General features: G+C 37.5%; 1 protein-coding gene and 1 long non-coding RNA gene across 2 annotated transcripts in view; both read left to right on the top strand.

The window, feature by feature from the left end:
- The window catches only part of LOC105921758 (leukocyte cell-derived chemotaxin-2), a 68,874-nt gene that overhangs the window by 21,835 nt on the left and 27,204 nt on the right, over positions 1–19,835 (top strand). The gene's annotated exons all lie outside the window — the stretch shown is intronic.
- On the top strand, positions 7,412–9,023 carry LOC118561263. The gene is made up of 2 exons (XR_004929901.1): positions 7,412–8,527; positions 8,671–9,023. It is a non-coding gene; the product is annotated as an uncharacterized LOC118561263 (long non-coding RNA).

Below are 19,835 nucleotides of genomic sequence, written 5' to 3'. Positions count from 1 at the left end.
AAGAGCATCGTCCAGCTTTTTTGGACACACACACACATAATTTTGATAAACTTTACGGTTGTTTTATGTTTTTAATCCACTTTCACATTTTTAAAAGTAACAAATCTGTTATCAAAAGAAAAGTATTAATTGAACCTGAATGTTAAGGTGTGTTTTACATTGATCACATTCTTGTTCAACAATAGCTGCATGCTACCCTTTCAGAATATTAACAGTGACAACATCAGATGTGGATGCAATATGTTGAGCAACATCTGGAGGTGTTCTACTGTCATGTTGAAGTGACAGTATACACTAAAAACCATTCAATATTGACAGCAACTTAGGTCAAACTGACTTAACATGGAGATTTTGGAGGGCTTTTATTTTGAAATTTCACATCATGTAGATGGATTTCGATGAGTAACATCTTGAGATCTTAATCTGTCATCTGTAAGTGAAAGTAGTTACTTGGGCAAACCAATTGTTTTAATATCCCTGTGCAAATTTTCAGTTATCTGAGTCATTGTAACAGCAAGCCTGTTTAAGCTTGTATGCTATTGTTTTAGTAGTTATTTAGGCTAAACAGTGACTATGACCAGAACATATATTTCCATATTCATCAGCAGACCTCAATAATAAGGAATATTACATAAAACTGAAATAAATTATGTAAACTAACTGTAGTCGACATGTGTAAAAAAATATTAATAATAAAATACCTTGATGCACGTTAAACATATTGCTTTTATTTTGGAAAGTAGTCTCAGGCAGTAGGAACCACATCCGGTTTCCGGAGTATGAACAAACGAGCCGTTTTTCTGTTTCTGTTTAAAAGCTTTTTTGTTTTTTGTTACCCAAAATAGAAAATTAAATTCAAATAATTTTTCAAATTTTACTTTTCCCCTTTTGACAGTGAGAAAGATAAACGCTTTGTATTTCGATTTTCTTTTTTGTATTTTACAACAAAAATCAAATGGCCATTTGTTTTTGTTTTTTCAATTCCTGTTTCTGAAACGAAAATCCAATGACCAAAAGATACACGGACCAACTACATATGGGACTGTAATAAAATCTGTTTTGAACAGAGATCTAATTAATTTATTGTTCTTACCATTGTTATGAGAAAAACAAATCTTACCAACTGGTGTGTCAGTCAGTAATGATAAGGTTAGTTGTTGTCAGTCCAATCTTGGTTAAGCTCTATATAACATGCAAACACCAGAAGAAATTGCTCCAAAGACTTTTGCATAATCTACAGGAGACACAGGAATTTTGTATTCTTCTAGAAACTCTTTATAAGAGTAAAGACCCTCCTTGTTAAATAATTGGTCAACGAAAATAATCTTATTATTAAACCAGTAATCAATAAATAAAGATTTGTGTTTAAACAATATGTCTTTGTTGTTCCAAATGAAATATTTGTTGGGTGAAAAGTTGTGTTTGAAAATAAGAGACCATGAAAGGAAGGCCTGGTGGTGAAAGGCTGACATTTTTATCAGGACTTTATCGATATTATAGTAACAGGTTAAGAAAAAGCTCAAAACACCCAGTTTTGACAGCAAGTGACATGGTATGACATTCCAAATAAAATTAATTCAATTCAATTTCAATTCAATTTTATTTATATAGCGCCAAATCATGAAACATGTCATCTCAAGGCACTTTACAAAATCAAGTTCAATCATATTATTCAGATTGGGTCAGATTATACAGGTTGGTCAAAAATGTCCTATATAAGGAAACCAGTTGATTGCATCAAAGTCCCGACAAGCAGCATTCACTCCTGGGGAACCGTAGAGCCACAGGGAGAGTCGTCTGCATCTGAATGATAGCCGTCTTCTCTGGATGATTAGGATTTTGTTGTTTCAACCAATTTATTTTAAAAGTATTATTAAGAGTACAGAAATCGATGAAGTTTAATCCACCTTTTCATAGGGATTTGCTTGAACAGACTTCTTCACATAAATTCTATTTTTCCATAAGAAATTAAGAAGAAGCTTGTCAATCTCAGTAATATGTTTTTTGTCCACAGTTAATCGTGATAAACCTTTTGCCTTAGACAGTAGGTTTCTGCCTCTGAGGGAGAGATCCCGTAACAGCCACTGGTTCAGCTTTTTTTCTGTTTTTTTTTTTTTATAATGGGGTTGAAATTCAATTACGTTTTTTTTTTTGGTCCTTAGTAATTGTGATACTTAAGTGAACAAGTTCACTTTTAACTGGGATATTACAAATGGAAGATTTCATGCAGTCCTTTATAGACATGATTTCACATTTATTAATATTCAGCCTTAAGCCAGAGGCCATAGAATTTTTTTTCATGGTATTTATTGCAATAGAGACTTGCTTTTCATCTTTAAGAAAAAGAGTGGTATCGTCCGCCAGTTGAGATATAATAAGCTACCTAATATATTGATGCCGTTTATCTCACTCGATTTAATGTGATCAGACAAAAGCTGGGCTACCAACAGAAAGAGGTAAGGCGAAGCCGGGCACCCTTGTCGGATGCCTCTAGAGACATTGAACCTGGAAGACATACCACCTGATAGTCTGATTGAGCTATTACTATTGTTATATAGACTTATAATCGCTGTGTCATGATTTGTTTTTGGATGAACCCGGACACAGCACGCACACACAGAGTAAATTTTAAGAAAGTTTATTGCAGGTAGTGGATGGTGATGACATGTAGAACCAGAGTCTGATCACAGGCGGAGAAGAAGGATGCAGGGGCTGGCTGGCAGGTTCAGAGCGGAGACCAAGACGGGAGGACAGGGGCAGTCAGACATGATGTGAGTGATGGAAGACTTGTAGCGGATCCACAGCACGGCAGAGATCCACAGTTCGGCACCGAGTCAATCAGAGCTTGATAACAGAACTAACCTTGAATGAGAAGCAGAGGTAGCAGGGTTTCAAAAGGCAGACAGGCATAGAGAGGGTGTTGAATGATGACGGACCGGCAAAGAAGTGACAGCAGAGTGAGGCTTAAGTAGGGAGGCTGGCAGGTGAAGTGAGTCTGGCTAATTAGTGGCTGGCAGGTGTGACTGACTGCAGCGGGAGTGAAGGGAAGGCTGACTGGGAGTGGTAAAAGGAAACAGAACTAACCATAACAAAAGCCAGAACCTAACTAAACCCAGACAGGAGGAAGAACTGAAAAATAGTAAATAAAAACCCCAAATCAAAACTGAACCTTGACACACTGAGGAAAAAAACTCACCAAATCCAAATTTTTTAAGGGACTGTAAAATGAATGGATGTTCAACGCTGTCAAATGCTTTGTAAAAATCTACAAACAGCATGAGCCCACCCTCCTCTACCAATTCTGGGTTGTGGAAAATATCTAAAATGGGCCTAATGTTATTTCCTATATGCCTTTTGTTCATGAAGCCTGATTGTGTTTCATCTATGATGGAGTCCAAGACAGAACGTAATCTTCTAGCCAATAAGAGAGCTAAAATTTTATAGTCGTTGTTGAGTAAACAAATTGGGCGCCAGTTAACTAGAAATAATTTATTCTTGTTTGGTTTAGGAATTAGAACTGTTATTCCCTGAGTCAGAGAGGTGGGAGGGCATTTGTTTGCAATGGATTCTATGAAGACTTTCAATAAGGGGACAGTTCAGCAATAAAAGATTTGTAAAATTCTGATGATAGCCCATCACACCCTGGCGATTTGTTATTTTTTAGTTGGTTTATAGCTTGCTGTACTTGTTCAAGTGATATAACAGAACTAACCTTGAATGAGAAGCATCCATCCTACTTTGGATGGTGCAGCTCTTCTTTCTAGAAATCTGGCCGGATTTATTAGTCCTTCTAAATGCTGACAACCCAGGGTCCAGACCAGGAAGCAGAGCCGTAGTTTAACACACCTCTCTGCAGCTTCTGTACTGTTGTTACCCATCCATTATCCTATTGAGACGGTGTCTTTCCCACAGCCAAAACTTAACAGATCAAAAACTTATCTAAAAGGAACAAATCATAAAAACCTAATAAAAATCAATACGGTTCACCTTGAACCTAAAAATAAAACAATTAAATGTGGTCTATTAAATATAAGGTCTCTCCCTCCAAAGACTTTGTTAGTTAACGAATTGATTTCTGATAAACACATTGATTTGTTTTGTCTCACAGAAACCTGGCTTCAAGAGGACTACGTTAGTATAAATGAGTCAACTCCCTCCAATTATTCAAATTTCCACATTCCCAGATCTGTGGGAAGAGGAGGAGGAGTGGCAACCATCTTTCAGTCTGATTTATTAATTAGTCCCAGGCCAATTAATAACTACAGTTCTTTTGAACATTTAACCCTCAGTTTCCCTCATCCAAACTGCAAAGCAATAAAACCTCTTCTGTTTGTTGTTTTGTATCGTCCACCAGGCCCTTACACTCAGTTTTTGGATGAGTTGTCAGATTTCTTATCTGATTTGGTGTTAAATACTGATAAGGCTATTATAGTGGGTGATTTTAACATCCATGTTGACACAGAATGTGATAACCTTAGTGTAGCCTTTAAAACTATCCTAGATTCAATTGGTTTTGCTCAAAATGTGCATAAACCGACGCACTCTTGGCTCCATACTTTAGACCTTGTGCTGACATATGGCATTGATTGTGAAGAATTAACAGTATTTCCTCACAACTCTGTCCTATCTAAACATTTTTTAATAACATTTGAGTTTAATCTAACTGAGTTCTCCACCCCCAAAAGAGGGTTCCATTATAGTAGATCTTTATCGGATAATGCTGTATCAAAACTTAAAGAGTCTGTCCCCTTTTTAATATCCTCCGTATTGCAGAAATGCCCTGTAGATGGCAGCAATGTTGTTTCTTCCAATTCACAAATAGATGTCTTTGTAAACGGTATGACTTCGTCATTGCGTTCTGCATTAGACAATGTAGCTCCCTTGAAAAAGAAGGTGATTATTCACAGGAAGCTGGCTCCTTGGTTTAATTCAGAGCTGCGTTCCTTGAAGCACAATGTTAGGAAATTGGAGAGAAAATGGCGCTCTACACACCAAGAGGAATCCTACCTAATCTGGAAGAACAGTCTATTGTTGTATAACAAGACCCTTCGCAGAGTTAGAGCAGCATATTTTTCATCGTTAATTGAGGAGAATAAGAATAATCCTAGATTTCTCTTCAGTACAGTTGCCAAACTTACCCAGAGCCACAGCTCTGTTGATCCATCCATTCCCTTAGCTCTTAGCAGTAATGATTTTATGGGATTCTTCATAAATAAAATTGATTCCATTAAAAATAAAATAATTGGCATCCTTCCAAACATGATTACCTCGTCCTCAGTAAGTGAGGCAGCATTGGAGGAATCCTTAGAACCTGCGCAGTGTCTGAACTGTTTAAAAGCAGTAGAGCTTTCTGAGCTATCTAAAATTTTAGCTTCATCTAAACCTTCTACCTGTATGTTAGACCCAATCCCAACCAAGTTGTTTAAGGAGGTATTCCCTCTGATCAGTGGTCCTATTTTAGACATGATTAATCTATCCTTGGTAAATGGATATGTACGACAGGCTTTTAAAGTAGCTGTTATTAAACCTCTACTTAAGAAACCATCTCTTGATCAAGATGAGTTAGTAAATTACAGACCTATATCTAATCTTCTTTTCTTATCTAAAATTCTTGAGAAAGTAGTTGCTAATCAACTATGTGAACATTTACATAGTAATGACCTACTTGAGGAGTTTCAGTCAGGCTTCAGAGCTCATCATAGCACTGAAACAGCTCTGGTGAAGGTCACCAATGATATTCTCATGGCCTCAGATAATGGACTTGTGTCTATACTTGTCCTGTTAGATCTCAGTGCTGCATTTGATACAGTTGATCACAATATTCTCCTACAAAGACTTGAGCATACTGTAGGGATTAAGTGGAAAGCATTAGGCTGGTTTAAATCTTATCTGTCGGACAGATTCCAGTTTGTTCATGTTAATAATAAATCTTCCTCAAACTCTAGGGTCACTTGTGGAGTACCACAGGGTTCAGTCCTTGGACCAATTCTATTTACTATATATATATGCTTCCGATTGGCAAAATTATCAGACAGCATGGGATTAATTTCCACTGTTATGCTGATGACACTCAGCTATATTTATCCATAAATCCTGATGAATCCAATCAGTTACTTCGACTGCAGTCATGTCTTGATGACATCAAAAGCTGGATGTCTTTAAATTTCCTGCATTTAAATTCTGACAAGACAGAAGTTGTAATCTTTGGGCCAGAGTCTTCAAAAAATAAAGTTCTTAATCAATCACTTAATCTGGATGGCATTAACTTGGCCTCTGGTAATAAAGTTAAAAATCTTGGTGTTGTTTTCGACCAAGACATGTCATTTAAATCCCATATTAAACAGGTTTCCAGAGTTTCCTTTTTTCACCTCCGATAATATCGCCAAAATTAGAAACATTCTGTCCAGGAGTGATGCTGAAAAACTAGTCCATGCATTTGTTACTTCAAGGCTGGACTATTGTAATTCTTTACTATCAGGAAGTCCACAAAATGCAGTTCAAAGCCTTCAGCTGATCCAAAATGCTGCAGCAAGAGTTCTGATGAAAATCAACAAGAGGGATCATATTTCTCCAATTTTAGCTTCCCTTCATTGGCTTCCTGTTAAATCAAGAATAGAATTTAAAATTCTCCTTCTAATGTATAAAGCCCTTAATAATCAAGCTCCATCATATATCAGAGCTCTGATTACCCCAGAGACCATAGTATATAATGTTCTGTCACTTTTTAATTGACGGGTGATTAATGACCCTAATCATTTCCGGTCCCCCCTCCCTATTTCCGGCCTCCCTTGACTTCCGGCCTCCCTCGATTTCTGGCCCCTCTTGATATCCGGCCTCCCTTTGATTTCCTGCCTTACCCATATTATATTATTGTCATTAATACGATATTATTATTAATATAGTTATTAACTTTATTATCGTGATTATTTAAGTATGTCTAATGATTCCTTTAATACACATCCAGCTACTTAATTCAGTTTATCCACATCCAGTTATTTAATTTATCTTATACACATCCAATGATTTAATTTTATCCACATTCAGTTATTTAATTTTTATACACGCTCAATCTGATGCTTAGCAGCAGCATACCACCCATATTAAATGATGATATTAATTATAATACAATTCACTTTATAATTATATCTATTTATTTCGGTTGTACACATGTAATTAATGTATCTTATACGCACTCAATCTAACGCTCAGCAGCAGCATACCAACCACACTCTACGTGGAAAAAACCTCCTTCCCGCACCGTTGTGATTGCGCTGAAATAGAGAATCCTTAATCTTTAATCCTGCTATAAAGCTCAATTCAGTTTGGAAGCACGACAAAAAGCGTCTTAACAGTGCAGCAGCTCACTCTCTTACTGATCACGACCCCGAGTTTCACGAGATCTGTAGAGGAGGGGAGGAGCTGTCTCAAACACATGTGCTGCGTTTGCATGCAGCAGCAGGAAGGGGAGACAATATCGATCCGGCATTTGCAGTCAGCAAATTCGTGCAGGGCGTTATCTTATCATTTTCACACAACAGCAAAACCTTCCTTTCAACGAGCATGACATCCTTTCATTGTTAGTTAATAAACAAAAACACCGAGCCTCTCTGTTATCTTTATCAACAGAGTGTCTGGTCAGCGCAGATCAGTGGATGGACACTACACTTCCTGGTCAGCTAGGGAGCCGAGCAGGAAACCTCCCTGTTATCTCAATAAACCACTGACCATCGCCGCTCAGTGCGCCACACACCAGGCCATTGTTAGTTAGCAGAACAGGAAAGCGTTTCAACTTATCTGAATAAGACACTGCTCCGCGCAGGTCGGGGTATCCGGGCCTCGGTAAAACTTAGTATACCGCTGGAAGTCACGACTCTCTCGGTAAATGCATCCTCTCAGTACCAGAAATGTATAAAGATGCTCATTCGGTGCAAGGTAGTCATCACTCGAGATCATGCCAGAAACCTCTTCAGCTTCGCTCCTCACTAACGCTCAGATCCATCCCGAGGGTCAGAACGCAAGCTCCAACCCACAACATGGCATACGCTTCTTTGGTAAGTTCTAATGAATATATTCTAACGATGTTTTAAGTTATACGTTGAATATACGGTGGGGGAATCCCCCCTATGACGCCACTGATCATGTGATACCGTAGTAATGTCACTTGGGGAATCCCCCCTTACGCTTTTCGGCTGTGTAACAATATATGTTTAATTATTTTTCAGACCTCACAGGTGTGGAGCAAGAAAATGTACTTTTAACACCGTTCAACTACGGTAGGATTTACTTTCATAAAGATAAAGTATCTAAAGTATTTAAAGATACTAATACGTTGTTTTAACCATTTTATTTTTATTCTTTTAGTTTTTTTGATGGGAACGTTCTAAAAGGTGAGGAAACACTGAGCTAGCAATATTATCCTTGTAATGAATAGCTTATGAAAAATAAGTGGTTTGTGTGTTCTTTCTGTGGGGTTCCTTGTTTGGTTCCTCAGAAGAACTTGAAGTGAAGCACACCTCCCTCAGTCCGGGTAAAAGTTACAGAAATCATATTTTTCTTTCGCCCGACGGCTGCAAAATCCATTTTTGCAAAATTAAGATTGGTTTGCTTTTCTACATTGAAACGTTTTACAACATTTTTTCTTTTTAATGTGCATACTGTTTGTTTTCAAAGGCTATTTCTACCACAAAATCCAAGAATCAAACCCTTCCCATGATTACTGGCTCTTCTACAACCTAATCCACGGCAAAATATTTACTAATGTTTATTGGAGTAATCATTTTTCTTAAATCATGATTTTATTCTTGTGTTTTTGCCCCCAAAAAACAGCAAGCGGTCTAACCCAGACAGAAGGCTACAAGGAGATCTGCAATAAGGAAAAGTATCCTATTCAGCACACTGTGAAAAGGACAAAGACATTTATGTGTGAAATGTTTGTCTCCCCTTTTAAGATAATTTCAAGGCTCACAATCAGTATAAAATTAACCATTGTAAAAATGAAAAATGATTGAACTTTTTGGTGCTTACTGCTGTTTCTTGTTCTTCATTCAAATTTGCACAAATATCCTATTTCTCAATAAACTATACATTAAAAGGGTGGCTCTTTTTGAAGTGGATTTCTGTTATTACAAGTTAGTCACTGGCCTGCAGTATCAGCCAAATAAACTTTATTTGTAAAGCACTTTTCAGTTCTGCCTCACATGGGTTTAAAAAAAAAACTAAACTGAGAGAAAAAGGTTATATGGAAGAAAGTAATTTATGAGGAATGGCTGAAAAACAGTTGTGGAGTTTAATGAAGAAACTGCATTAAATATGAAAACGTAACACAAGCTATCATCATCAAAAAACTAAATGTTTTAACAAGGTCTGCTGTAAATGACACAATTTAAAAGACATAATACAAGATGTTGATTATGTCAAACGTCCATGAAGTTTAACTTAGTTATCTGCTGCAGATATCAGGGGCTTCTCATTTTACCTCACTGTTGATTAATATAGCACTTCACATACTAAAACACAGTTTTCTTTTTTAACATAATCAAATATTATTTCTGAATTTTTACAACATTTTTGGTATTTGAGTTAACCCCGGAACTTGGCCGAACACAAGGTGGGTCTTATTATCGATATGTCCATAAATTCTAAAACAAGACAAAGATAAAACTGGTGCAGTTTCAAAAGCTTTTACAGTTGGATTTATCTTTGAAACACAGTTTGTAAAGTTTAGTACACCTTGTTTTTCAAACCTAAAGTTTTAGTGCTCTGTTAAACTAAAAGGCACAAATTACTAAAATGCCCCATTTCTTAATTCTATAGCGTAGTCTTTGCTGTTCCAATATGTTATATGTGTGCATAACCTGCAACAAGAATTATTGTCCTCTTTATAAATAAAATGTTTTGCTTTGGACGTCATGGATATTAGTGTTACTGCAGCATGCAGCAGCATGCAGCAGCATGCAGCTTTGAGTAAGCTCAGACAAGCTTTCTGCCCTTCCTCTATGAATGTTGTTGCGTTTCACAGGCAAAATCTAAAAAGTTTTACCATATTCCATTTTACACGTCTAATTCTGCGACTCATAGACATTTTCCACATTGTGGTGTGGGCTTGGATCAACTCGCCGTTCATTCTGGTAATGCAAATCTTCAAATAATTGGAATGTGTTTAAGGTATTTTTAGTTTGTAAATGTTTTGTTTGCTCTTTGACATGATTTCACAATATGCACAAACATTTCCAGACAAGTAAAATGTACAGAAAAAAATTACAACTCACTGTCCTCGACATATGTTATTTAGTTTAAAATGTGACAAACCCTGGCTCAATGACAAAATGCTCTCAGGAGGAGGAAGGGGTGCAACACACAGCGACGTTGGCTTTTCGATCATTAAAATTTGTCTTCAAAACAGCATTCAATTACATCTTTTCAACATTGGCTAGAACTGGATGATTGGTTGATCCACCATCAATCATCGACCTTAACCAAAAGTTAATCTTTTTGACCCTAATTCCACATTGAATTGACATCTTTTGCTATCTGGGAAGATATCATTTACAGGAGACTGGTTTTGGTAAAACAAAACAAAAACATATTTACAAACACAATAACAAAACAAACACTTAAAGGATTTAAATCATAACCTAAAAACAAGAACAAGTTTCATGGCAAGATTTATTTTATATTTCTGAATATAAGCTTAAATTCTCCCATAGGAATCAACATGGATATTTTCATATCCTGTTGTAGAGTGCTCCACGTTGATAGGACAGAGTGAGAAAATGCCTCTTTTCCAAGTCCTGTTTTTACTAATGGAGCACTGAAAGTGATAAAGTCCTGGGAACTAAGTCTTTTGCTGGACTAAATGACATATAACGGGATAAATAACACAGGATCAGACAGCTTTAAAGATGAAAATGTACCAATGCATGAGTTTATGGATTGATGATGATGGCCGGTTGAAATTTAAAGGAATATAAAGTACAGTGAGGTGTGAGAGATGTTGGTATGAACCGTAATTCTCCATGATAGACAGCATCTAATGCAGAGAGGTGGCAGGTGCATTATAAGAAACATCACAGTAATCTAGGTCACTGAGACAGGATGCTACCTTGCACTGAAGTAAATTATATTATTTAGTTAATGACAGGGGAAACCCTGAGCAATGAGAGCCTTAACAGCTTGGTATAATTTCTTTAGGTTATTTACGCATTTCACAATAATCGTGTTTTACTTTCATTAAGGTAGCAGCCAGCAGATTTTTTAATTGATGGAAATGTAACCCATCAACTTTAGAATCATTTCTTCTTTGGGACTTCCCGGAGCTGATTTCTCCTTTCCAGGAGACCTGCTAATTCAGTGTTGAACCAGGAAATGACTCAACCCTTAACTCTCAGCTGATGAAACAGAGCACATTTGTCAATACAATAGTTAAAAATATCAAACAAATAGTCCCAGGAAAAATGTATGTCATCTAACAGATAAATGAACTTCCAATTGTAATGAACTATACCATGAAGAAAAGCCTGTTCTCTAAAATGCTTCATAGTTCTTTTTTAGACAAGAACAGGCTCAAAATGGAGGATTTTAGTGTTTCAAACTGCACCAACTAGACAATGATCACTTAGATCGTTTACAAAAATTGCATTGAGGATGAAAAGATGGAAATTAGGTTTAGTAGCACCGTCAATAATTTGAGAAACATTAAAAGCAAGACGGTGTGTCTCAAAACCCTCTAACAGGGAAACAGTAAACCAGTCTCTCTTCTTCAACATTTTAATCAGACAAACATTAGGAAAATTAGAAGAAACTGTCAACAATGGCTGAAGGAGTTCTGTAACAAGCAACAACAGCTAAAAGCTATCCGCCGCACAAGTCAATCTTCAAAGCTGAAAGTTCAAACTGCTTAGGAAGAGATTTAGAAACGAGAATCTAGACTGTAAGGCAGGATCTAACAAATAAAGCTACACCACCTCCTTTTCTTGGGTGGTCTGAAGAATAAGTTATGTTCGCTTCAATGCCATTATTTCCTTTACTGAACACCTGCATGACCATCTGGATATGAACATTTTAATGTTTTATATACAGTCTACTAGTACCTCCAATTATCCTGTGGGGCAGAGCAGAGGAGGCAGCTTCGCCTTCTGGTGAGAAATCACTAATTGCTCCTTTAAGGAACTCATAATGCTGCAGCAAACCGAGAAATCTTTGGATAATTTCATGCTCCAAACTTTGTGGGACCAATTTAGGGATGACACCTTCCTGTTTCAAAAGGACGGCACACCAGTGCACAAAGTAAACCCAGAGCAGGTTTTGGTGGGACGAATTGTACTGGCCTACATGGTCGGTTCTGACCTCTGGAGGGCACAGATTAAATGGAGCAGAGAATGTGAGCCATGAGTTCTCCTTAGAGTCAGACCTCATACATGATCTTTTAGTCCATTGTAATTAATTCACATAGGCAGACTCTAAATGTTATAGAGACCCTCACCATGTTGTGACAGTAGTGTTGTAAACTTTTAGCCACAACAAGACAATAGTCTCCAGAAAGAATTTAAAACCATTTCTGCGTCCATCCATATTCTAGGTGCCATCTTTGGCCCTCACCATTGTTTTCCTTCAATTTTTTTGTTTAAATGAAAAAGGGAGCTTCAGGAGAAAGTCTAATTCTACTGAGTTTCAAAAATTTTATACGTTTACATTCATAAGTTTTTCCTGGTAAGAAAAATCAACAAAAACTGAACTGATACAAAATTGTCTTTAAAGTTTCAAATTGTATAATGATGCATAATGACGATAAATTCTTTGGTGTTTTTTTTTTCTTTCAGAAACTAACAAGATGTGTGAATAGTGCAGTCCCAGTCCGTCTGTTCATTTATTCAGTAAAAGTATTCATGCTCCAGGCTATACTATCACAACCTTGTCTACTTCTGAAAGTGTGACGCATGTTTAGTGTTCTTGGTTTTTCCAAGTAACTAAATTATTCTACTTCAGTTGGGGTTAAAGAAGCATCTGATGTTGTTATCTAAACTTAATTGAATTTTACCCTATAAACGCTGGTACATACATTGTTGTACTCTGTGAAGTCTCAGGGTTCAGAGTTACCAGAAGTACATTCTTAGCAGCCTAAACAGTAGAAACTTCTTCAGAAATTGTTGGTTGAAGTATACCGGAGTTGGCTGTCGCACTTTTTATATTTAACAGACTTTTAAAGTCAGTCCTGTGAAAAATATTTGCCCCGATAACCCCCCCTTTCTTTTCTTTTTTTCCACACTTAACTGTCTGTCGTTAAACAAAGTTGAATATTAGACAATGATAACCAGAGTAAATACAAAATGCTGTTTTTAAATGATGATTTCATGTATTGAGGGATATATAAAGATACAGCAAAGACTACTGCTCATAACTGTCAAGTTTCTTTTATTTAACTTTAAACCTTTGTGATGTGCTTGTTGGTCTTAGTTAACGTAGGACAAACTCAAATGTGTGACAGTCTGCCTTTTTGAGATGATGATTTCACTTATTTAAAAAAAGCTATACATAACAGCTTGAGCCTATGTGAAAAAGAAATGGCCTTCTGAACCTGACAAAGGGTTGTTCCTCCGTTGCCTGTCATTAAGCGTTTGTGACAACGGGCAATGAGTCTTTTACATCATTTTGGAATAACTATGGCCAACTTTTCTCGGCAGAATTGTTTAATTCAGCCACATTGGCAGGTTTTCAAGCATGAATGTTCTATTTAATGTGATGCAATAGCATCTCAAAGGGATTTAAGATTTTGCTACAGTGGAGAGGAAAACTCCCCTTTAACAGGAAGAAAAACCTCCAGCAGAACCAGAACCAGGCTCAACGTAAACAGCCATCTGCCTCGACTGACTGAGGGTTAGAGAAGACAGAGCAGAGACACAGAAAGAACGCAGACAAACTGAACGTTCTATGCCAGAGATGGTAGTGGCAGACCAGCTCCATTGGTGGCTGTGCCCAGGTAAAAAAAACAACAACATTGAGTTTTAGCAGTCATTCGTTAACCTAGCAAACTGTGCGTATTTGTAAATAATAGTAAGATTATCTTTATTGTCAATGAAATATACATTACAATGAAATTTGTTCTCTGCATCTTAACCCATCACCCTTGGGGAGCAGTGGGCTTCCATGTGCGGCGCCCGGGGAGCAATCTGGGGTTAAGGGTCTTGCTCAGGGACCCAGAGTGCAGGCAGTGGGAATCGAGCCGGGTACTTGCATCCTTCGCTGACTGCAAGCGCGCTGCTCTAACCACTAGGCCACAACCCCCCTTTTGTAGTGCATGTATTTGTAGTTACATTGCATAAAAAGGAAAAATCCAGTCAGCAGTTAGATTAAAACAACAAATTATGCTCTGGTAAAGCTTAGAAATGCTTTGGTTAAAGCGGTGGAGTTTAGTTTTCAAAAAAAGAATATCGATGACTAATATATGATTACTTCTGGTGTTAAAAATGGCAGGGATATTTTTTCACCTTCTCTTGTCCCACCTTACTCGTTATTTTATCCGTTAGGCACTGACAACATAAAATTAAAATATTTTCACCGTACTAAATCCAAACTTGTTTCTGTTATAAATTTAACTTTGGATGAACTTTTTCTAAACTATAGTTTATTGAAAGAGGGATGATTGGTGGATGAGGAAATCAGAAAGAGACAATAAATGTAGATGAGTTACAGGGTTGCTGTAGTACAGGGGCAGCAGGAGATCCAGGCAATGAAGCAGCGAGCAAAACTTGAGGTACGGATGAAGGCAAGAAACCCAGCAGCTAACAGAAACCTATTGAAGCTCAGAGGACGGCAGGAAAATCCAGCGGCTAAAACAGGGAACAAACCAGCAGTGTTGTATAGTAACGAAATAAAAATACTTCACTACTGTACTTAAGTATATTTTGGAGAACTTTATACTTTTCTCGGGTATAACATTTTTTGATAACTTTTACTTCACTATATTTCTAATCTTAATTGCATACTTTTACTCCAATACATGTTCAATGTTTGGTTTAGTTACTCGTTACAAAAAGAGAGACTCGCCAGTGATTCCTGTTCGGAATCACAGGCAGACTCGCAAGTGTTTTGACTCCACCTATTAATTGACTGTGACAAAGTCGGGACTTGCCTGGGCTTGTTCATCACCACCAACAGGATAAGAAGCTGGTTCAGTGGTAGGGCAGGTTAAATTAACCTTGTGGTATAGGTAAAGCATCTAATAGCAGAGAGTTTTCTTAACTAAATGATAACCTGCAGGTGTATCTATTAGCAGGTTTACCACTTCCTGTAGGTTGGCTGGAACTGGTTTATCAATTAACTATGTTCTTAGTATACACCCCCTGGTCTAAATTTTACCTGCACTTGGTTGTGTACAATTGTAAAGTATATAGCACTGACCTTACTTGAAAAAAGGTTGTGTTTTCTGTCTAAACTTGGTCTAAATTTCTCTTGCACTTGGCTGTTTATATTATTTCAAGTGAATTTGACTTTTAAAATTTACTAAAATCTAAAAATGTCATTCAAACTGCATTTTCTTTGTTTTTATTACATTACATACATCTATTTTTACAGTAATTTTCATACGTAAGACATTTCAGATACTTTTACTCAAGTAACATTTCAGTCAGTGACTTGGACTTTTACCAAAGTCATATTTTGGAGAGGTACCTATACTTTTACTTGGAGTTCTGACTAATTAGTGCCCAACAGGTGTGACAGATTGCTGAGGGAGTGGAGGGTGAGCTTCTTCTTCTTCTTTTTTTACTGGTGTCTTGCCATCAAATAGTGCATTATCACCGCCTACTTGATCTTTAGTTACTTTTCCTTAAACCGTTAGTTTTAGTCCAGTTTGTTGTAGATAAGATGACATGATCTTAAGCACCATCTTTCCGTATTTATTTGAGAAGATATTTATAATGTTCAGTTGTTTGATTCCTTCTTGTTCCAGTCCTTAGATCCATTCTTTGATTTGAGTATTTAATACACTCAAACAACACATGTTCCACAGTTTCTGGAATGCTGATCCCAATAATATGCTGCATAAACCGACAAATAATCAGTTTTAAACAACTTAACTTTTAATTCAGGAATGTAAAAAATATCTCTCATGTATCAAAGTGTTCACATAAGCTTGTATACTTAACACGTTATTGTTTGAACTAATCTTTTTTAATAAAGAAAGATCAACACTAGGTTGAGGTAGTAACCATGATGGTATAGCCGGCATTAAGGTAGACTAACGGCCCAATTATTGATCCCTAACTCCTCTATTATCTGAATAATTCCCTTACCAAATACCTCCTTTTTAATTTTACTATTTTCCCAACTTTCAATTAGTATTCTTTTTGTTAGATGTGTTTCTTTTTGACTTTGTAAATGAGCCCATAAATTTGCCCTCAACTGTTTCCTTGTAAGACTTAATGGCATTTCTCCAACCTTGATTTTACTGCTCCACAACTTATGCTCATCGCTTGAGCCTGAATAATGTCCAACCTTTTTAGAGATGAACTAGCGGCTGAATCAAAAACAATACAAACGTAATCTAGAACTGATCTAACTAATGCAATATATAAAATTTTCAACGCCATACAATCAGCTCCCCATACACTTCCTGTTTAAACACCTCATAATATTCAATACTTTCTTAGTATTGAATAGTTTCCACGTAAGCAAACTATCAAACCCCAAGAATTTAAAAACGTTTACCCTTTCTAATCTTTGTTTATGCAATTTCAGACAAATATCTTCTTTGACTTTCTTTCTCGTGAAAAACATTGAGATTTCTCAACAGATAACTTAAATCCCCATTTCAAAGACCAATCTTCCACTACAATCAATAGCATCCTGAACTTTCTTTACAACATATTCCTTCCTCTTTTCCAAATTGCCCCGTCATCTGCAAAAAGGGATTTTCCTATGTCAGGTTTATCATAATAGAAAATAGCACTGGACAAACTTCCCTGAGGGTTGCCGTTTTCAACTAAAATGAATCAGAACTATAATTACCCGCACAAACCTGGAGGGTAAACTGAGTGAGAGGAGGAACTGAAAAAAAAAACAGGAAAAAAGCCGCACTAAAACCTAAACCATGACAGTTTCTACCAATTTTCATTTTAGAAAAGAAATATACCGTTGCAAAACTTCTTCAACATGTTTATACACTACTTAGAAGTATTTGCTTGATTGGTTTTATCTTATAAACTACTAACCAAATTATCATATTTGCATAAAAAGTAGTTGGTATTAGAAAAAAAAGGATATGTAATGTTTTCAGACTTTAAGTAATGAAAGGAAAATAAATTTAGCCTATATTCATAATTAACAACGGTAATGTTTTGCAACAGGAAGACTTCTGAAATCAACATTAAAAACACAGATGTCCTGTCATGTTCTCCACCCCACTTTTACATCTCTCTGGTAAAAGAGAAGTTGTGCTTCAATTAATATCTGATACCCTTATGTGCTTGTGGGACGGGATAGCTGTCACACATGTAGAGATGCTGCTTTTAAGACTTTGCACCAGGCTCTTCACTGATTTCTAGACCTGCTTTTATTAAGTTATTTCTTCTTTTAAAACTGAAGTTTTCACTAGATATCATGTTGTGCAAAACAATATTCCCTTAAGTTATTCTGCTCTTTGTAGAAGTAACGCTGGAAGTGGAACGATAGGCTCGGGGATTTTTTGAATTTTTAGAGATAAGCTCTCTAGGCAGACAATGGAAAAATGAGCTGCAGATAAAAGCTGTTATTAATTTATTTTACTGGGTTTTACATAGGTGCATGCCGGCTTCTCTTTTGTAACTCCGCTGAGTGAGACGGAGAACAGGCGCAAGGGGAGAAGCGCAGCTGAGGACATGTGTTGTGATTATAATACCTGCAGATGTTATCTTAGTTGTCCACAACGCCTCCACGGGATTGCCTAGTAGGCAACGGGCCAAAGCAGGAGTGCCTAAACTATTTCCAGGGGCCATTTAAAAAGAATTTCTCTTCAACCTCAATTTAAGAATGGCACAAATTTAGCTTGAAACTCAGAACTAGAGGTAGATGGACACAGATTACTTACAACTCAGTTTTCTTGTTCACCAGCCCGTGAGTAATTTCCACTTGACCGTTTTGACTGGTGGGGTGAAAAAGTTTAGACACCACCAATCTAAGGGTGGTAACTCAGAAAGACAGGGTACAGCCTGCAAGTTTGCTGCTTAACATATAACAAATACATGGTGCTCCTAGCCATTTGGAGTTTCAAAACAGTTACATTACAAGAATGACGAGTGGTGCCATTTTACTTCCCACACCATGGCTTGTAACAGATTTTTTTTTCTAGTTGAAAGAAAAGTGTAGAAAGAATGTAGTTGGGTTTTATATATTTTTTATTAACATAAGGAGCGAGGAAAGAAATTACATTTGTTTATTATATCACAAACTTATTGTAAACAACAATCATTTCATATATCACAAGCTAATTGTAGGAAACACTACTTTAATATATCACAAACTCAATGTAAAAAAAACACTCATTGGTTAGATAAAAGAAAGACATTCTTTTAATACAATGTCATAAACTAATTGCGGAAAATACTAGTTTAATATATCACAAACTCAATGTAAAAGAAACACTCATTTCATATATCACAATCTAGTTGTAGGAAATACTACTTTAATATATCACAGACTCATTGTAGAAAACACTCATATAATATATATATTACAGAAAGATATGACAAAACATGCATGCTTTGGTTTCCAAACCCCCCGCCAGTACTGCGTGATGGTTTCAAGTTGATCTTTTAAGTCATAGGACCAGCTACCAGCTTGAACCAGCTGATTATACACCTCGTTGATGTGGTCATGCACCCGCTTGGATAGCGTCAATTCGTACAGATAGGCCTGTGCGACGGCGTTGACTGTGTCGTTGTCTTGATGGATGTTGCGAGCGGCTAAAAAACCGTTGAACGCATCGATGAAACGCTCGTTATAAAGCATTCGCATTACACCGTAGTAATTACTTTCAAAAGACCGGTCCTCAAGCTGCTCCAAACATTCATGGTCTCTCTGACTCGGACGATCATTGATGCATCCGTAAGCACTTTCCACGCATGTACTTTTTCGATGGCGGTGCTCAAAAGATGGTGCACCACAGTTTTCACCGCTTTGATGAAGCCAAAGCGGATCCACCCGTCGTATTCATCAGCGCCGGTGTCAGCGTCTGGTTCCCCGGATGGAATCTGCACGTCCTCACGCGGTGATGGGGGTGGGAGGCTGGATCTCCTTGGCTGAAGGAAGTTGCGAGTCCTGGAGCTGTGAGTACTCAGACTGAGAAGGGTCGGGGAGGGTGGAAGATTCAGCACTTGTGAATCTTCCTCCTGGTCTCTGACAGAGACGGCATGGCTGGAAGCCTGGTGAAGTGTGGTTGGAAGCGTGGAATTCTCATCCCATAAAACACTGTACTCGGGCCGTACATGCACGCCTCCTGGGGCATTGGCCCAAGTCGTCGATACGCCTCTGCAGCGATGTGAGGAGACTCTCGCTGGTCGCTGTCGAGTTCGGAAGAGGATTCAGGTGTTGGCGAGGGGTAAGGAGGGGTGGTACGGTCCCGGAAAGAATTTGTCGCTGTCCGGGAGCCATCTGCGGTGATGTTGAAGCGGTAGTTCTTTCAATCCGCGTAGTTGTTCATGGTTTCAGATGCTAAAAGTCTGGTCAGTGAGCTGCATGGAGTTCCGATCGGTCTGCCCGGTTGTTTTTTTTATACTGAGAAGGGGTGTGGTTAACGTTGAAGGGGGGCGTTATCGGGTGTTGTGAGGAGGGCGGGGTCTAAAAGCAACCACTTTCTTGATCCC

This window comes from Fundulus heteroclitus, unplaced genomic scaffold, assembly GCF_011125445.2.
Source record: "Fundulus heteroclitus isolate FHET01 unplaced genomic scaffold, MU-UCD_Fhet_4.1 scaffold_59, whole genome shotgun sequence".
NCBI classification, from domain to species: domain Eukaryota; kingdom Metazoa; phylum Chordata; class Actinopteri; order Cyprinodontiformes; family Fundulidae; genus Fundulus; species Fundulus heteroclitus.
The sequence above is the reverse complement of the archived record's forward strand: the minus strand, read 5'-3'. Positions and strand labels throughout refer to the sequence as shown.